Raw genomic sequence first — 4907 nt, 5'->3', positions numbered from 1 at the left:
ATTGCCCTGGGAGCTCTCCTAGGGCAGGACTGATTGATGATAGTCCATCTGCTGCTTAATCTAGTATAATCACTCCGCTTTCTGAGTTTCTTCAGAATCTGCATACTGCTGCCAAGGAGAAGTGGTATGTAGAAATGGAGAGCTGATGACAAACAATAAAGCAGCCGTTTCTGTAAACTGAAAAAGAGGCAGAAACAGGAAAAACATCTGAACTAGGGGAGCATGCAATGGCAGAAGAGAAAAAGTCAAGGAGTCTGGAATACAGCAATCCAGGGAGCCTGTGTGCTGCAGAGACGGAGAAGAAAAGCAGAGCCAGCTACTGCAAAGCCCAGAGGAAGCACAGGGACCACTGGGGAGGCAGCATTCTGCAGAAAAGCAGATCCATCAGGCACAGAAAGGAAGCGACAGGAAAGTCTAATGAGTGGCTAGGGGTGAAAGTCTGTATGTGCACCTCTATTTACATTTTCAGTCTAACTCCTGATTAACATCATTCTCTTCTTTCACAGGAGGGAAAATGAGGATCAGAAATATGGAGTGACTGCTAGAGACATAGACAGGGAAAGCATCACGTGTATCTCAGTCCTGATCAGTAAGTACTAGCTATAGACAGGGCAAAGTGAGAAAGCAGTGAATCACTGTATCTTCAAGGTAAAGCAATTTTAAGGCTCTATCTCATCACCTGGAAGCAAGGCAGAAAACCCTGGAAATATATCTCATGAAACTTCTTATGATGCTGTGAAACTGAATTGATCTAAGCATCTTCAGTATTTCAGTTACCAAAATGAACCAGACCGTATACCAGGAGAGGCATAAAAGAAGCACAGTAGAGGTAGGAGATACATACAGTTATATGCAGCTATACTTCTCTGCTTAAGCTTTTGGGATTAATTGCCAGCCACTCTTCAAGTCTGCGGGAGTTTGGCCAGGACTTTAAAAAGGCCAAGGCATGTAACAGGTCTCAAGTCTTTCTGTCCACACGACAGTCTCTCAGCAAGGCCTTCAGAGAGCTCCGAGAACTAGTCTCGAACAAAACTAAAACCAAGTAGCAAATAGCAGGGGTCTGACAATGAGACCTAAACTTTTCCTTCCACAACTAAGTCCTCTTTGGTACTGGAATAAAAGGAGAGGAAACAAGCCTTTTTCTGTTTGCGGACCCTTTCACTCTTCTGTAAGGAATTTAAAGAGATATAACTATAAGGACTAAGAGCTGTATTGTGTGAGAAAATTACAGCAAGGAAAGTTGGACTGCATCATTAAGTTAGGGCAAGATAGTTGTGAGCAGGAAACCGAAGGGTGAGCCTGTAAATTCACTACCCTTATGTCACATAAATGAGCCACTTGTGTTTTCTCTGTTACATTTTCTCTCATTTGAATGCAGTTCCTTCCTCTTTTGGCCTAATTCAGAGTTTCTGCCTAGGTTTATTCAAATAGCTGTGTCATAAGTCCTGAGCTTATCGTAGCTTTTCCTTGCTACCTCACCCTGTATCACAGGGTCACACAAAAAGGACAAAGTGTGTCATCACAGGACTGTGTGAGATATCAGCGTGTTTCTGGCTTTCCCGCTGTCACTTGCAAGCGTGACATTAGCAGCGAGCTGACGTTAGGAGAGCCAAACAGATGATCATTTCTTTTCTGCTCCCCACAAAAGGCCTGATGCAAAACTCACTGGAATTGGTGGAAATATAAGGGGCTTTGGCTCAGGCTCAAACAAACCAGCCAGGAAAAATGCTGAAAATGTATCTGGAGCTGAGATGGTACAAAGGGACTAATCCTAGTCACCTTCCTTTAGCAGGAGGCTCAGAGTGATTTGAATTGGCTAGCTTCTGTTGTGAATTAAGCTCAAAGCCCCAAAGGCAACTCAGTTCTAGTCATCTAGCTTTGCAGCCTCCTCCAAATTCGATCCAGAGGGAAAAGTGACTAATCCTATTCAGTTGCTACACTGAGCTAGTGCCATCGATTAAAAAAGCTTGGGGCACAGTGAAAATGAATAATCTGGGTCAGTTTTCCTCTGCAAGTCTTTTGCACAACTTGGTCAAAAAAAAAAAAGAGAGAGAGAGAGAAAAGGAGACAGAGTGAGGAAGGACTCGTAAGAAAGCAAGCTCGCCTAATAAAGTGCACACACTTCACAGGAAAGAAATAGAAGCACATCAGTGAGTGTCAAAATTCCCATGGTGGGAAGAGATTGGATCAGAGGAGCTAGTTCTCCTGTTTGCTGGAATAAGGACCATGGTCTGCACTCTTTTCCAGTTCTTCAGTGTCCACACAGGGCTGAGAGGACAATCATGGGTGGGAGCAAGGCAAGCTGCAAAAATGTTTCTGGGCATAGAAGTCGGCTTCTTGGCTCACTCTCTCTCCAGGGCTATGGGTATGGCATGGCTAGCACAGGAGAACAGCCCGCTGCGGGATCCTAGCCATGACCTAGGAGGTAAGTCGTAAAATGGGAGTTGCCACTGTAACAGTTGCTCAAGCGATGAAATTAGTAGGTGCTTTCAGCAAACGCATTTCTGGGTAGGCTTCAAAGTAAATAACCGCTGCTGCTGGTTATCGTATTATTACTTTGAACAGGGTTACCAAGGATTGTGTGCTGCAGAAAAGGTTAGTCTACAGATAACCCCCTACCGAGGTTATTAACATAATAAAGGAAAAGCGCGTGTATGATTTTGTAACAATCTTTACATTTTCCCTGCCCCCTGTTACAGAAGTGGAGGGCTTTCATTATTAATATCAGTTGTTTCATTTGACTTTGGTGCAGGTTTCCTGTGATGACAGGAAAGGGCTGGAGGTTTGTTTGTGGTGAAAGTGAAGATTTTCTGTTTTAAAAAAATTGTTCCATAAGCAGTGAAATTTGTGAAGCCTGGTCACCTTGCTTTGTGTCCTCTCATCTCCTGTATTTGTCGCCTGGCACGTAGCACCATACCACCAGCTCCATCCTCCACAGCCCCCCAGGTTAGTTTGGAGAATGCTGACAGAGCAGCCGGGTTGATGTTAAGTATATAGGAGGTAAATTCTGCCCCCCTTTCGTCAATGAGGGGCACTAAGTGATCGGATCACCCTCCTTTATCTAAATGCCACTTTTCATGAAATTTATTATGTGCCTTCAAGGCTGTTGTCAATGGTGCAGACACCAAAGCTCCACAGTTACTGGAGGGAAGGATGAACATGACTTCTCAGGTGTCATTCCCATAGGTCAAACTAGATGGGTTGGCTATGCTAGCAAGCTGCTTTCAGAGGACAATTCACCACGGCCTAATATGTAGTACCACAGGTAATAAAGACTGAAGAGGAGGGTTAGCAAAAAAGACGCCAAAACCAAAAAAAACCCACCCAAAGACCAGGAAGTGTGACACTGCAGTGGAATTGCTTCTTTTGTCAAGGTGACTCTCACAATGTTGCTGGTGTACCTATCTAACACACTGCACTGCTCAACCACACGGAGGCTGGTCAGCAAGTCTGTGGGGAGTGTAGGTAGCTTTGGGATTAATCCAGGTGAAATGAGGTGCTGCTGAGATGTGTGCAGAAAACTGGGGGTACGGGGCCGGGAGGGGGGGAGGGTGAGAAGGGAGAAGCAGCAGATGCAGAGGTCCAAGGAAACAGAGGGAAGGGTGACAAAGGGAAACGCTGTCCCTGCTTGGGTGTCCCTTCCAGGGGTTCCTCTGGTTCAAGGATTACCGCATGTAAATGGTGAAAGATCAGTGCCATGACAAGATCCTTGTGGTGAGTCACAAAAGTGTAAAGCCACTGTCCCACAGAGGCTCGGCTCAGCATCCCCAGGCAGTCCTGCTTCCACCTGGCCCAAACGCCCCTTTTCTTCAGGTCCCAAGTGTGCCCAGAAGAAGCCACAGGCATCCACGACCCGACCCAACCTTTAGGTTTTTGTCCCCACCCAAGCCTGCGCCCTTGCGAAGGGACAGGGTCCTCCCGGAGAGGTTCGCCTCGGGGGCCAGCTTCACATCACCTGCCCCACCGGCGGGCAGAGAGCCGGGTGGGTGGACAGGCAGAGCGGGAGAAAGACAGGAAAGATTTCGGGGAGATGAGTAAAACGCCTCGCAAATACAATGCGCTGGCAGCCCAGCCGGCTGAACGCCGCTGCGCCTTTCCCGCAGACGGGCTTCCCGTCAGAGGACTCGGGGGGAAAGGGTAAAAAAGAAAAAAAAAAAAAGAAAAAAAATCCCTACTTTTACCTTTGGAAAATTGAAGGGGGGCTTTTCGTGCTGTCGCTGCCAAGCCCCGAGCCCAGGATTTTGTTTTCTCTCCCAGCATGCGTTGATGACATCACGAAGTACCCCTTCTTTGTGTGTCAGTGATGTCACCAAGTGCAGTGTGGGGGACAATGGAATCCTGAACTCCGGGCGAGGGCGAGTGGGAAGCGGTTGCTCCTGCTGCTGGTTCAGGGCTGAGCCGGGGGAGGGAAGGGAAGACACAGCTGCTGCTTTAGGGCTGAAACAGGTGAGAGACGGGAAAGCTGCCGGGGATTCCTTTTGGCTTGCTTGTGGGGGGGGATTTGGGCTGGGGGGCTTTTTTTTTTTTTCTTTTTTTTCCCCCCTTACTGCTTTCCAACTGAGACAGGTGAGAAGTTGCTGCTGTTGCCGGAGGGACAAAGCCGGTGAGGCAGGGGAGAAGCTTTGGGGTTGAAACAGTTGTAAGAACAGGAGGAAAGCAAGCAGCCCACCCGCCCAGCCTAATAATCCCCTCTCAGCCTTAAAAAAGCAGCCCCGGGAGCTTGCCCCCTCTCCCAGCCACCTGCCTCGACCGCGTCCCTGTGGGGCTCTCGCGGGGAAGCAGAAGCGGAGCCGGGGAGGGCGTTTATCCCTCCCCTTGACACCCCTGCAGATTACTTTCCAGAGGGTCTCCATTAAAAACTCACGTCCCCCTCCGAGCGCCCCTTTCTTCCTTCCCCGCACCCGCCG

This window comes from Pygoscelis adeliae, unplaced genomic scaffold (assembly GCF_000699105.1).
Source record: "Pygoscelis adeliae isolate BGI_AS28 unplaced genomic scaffold, ASM69910v1 Scaffold25, whole genome shotgun sequence".
NCBI classification, from domain to species: domain Eukaryota; kingdom Metazoa; phylum Chordata; class Aves; order Sphenisciformes; family Spheniscidae; genus Pygoscelis; species Pygoscelis adeliae.
The sequence above is the reverse complement of the archived record's forward strand: the minus strand, read 5'-3'. Positions refer to the sequence as shown.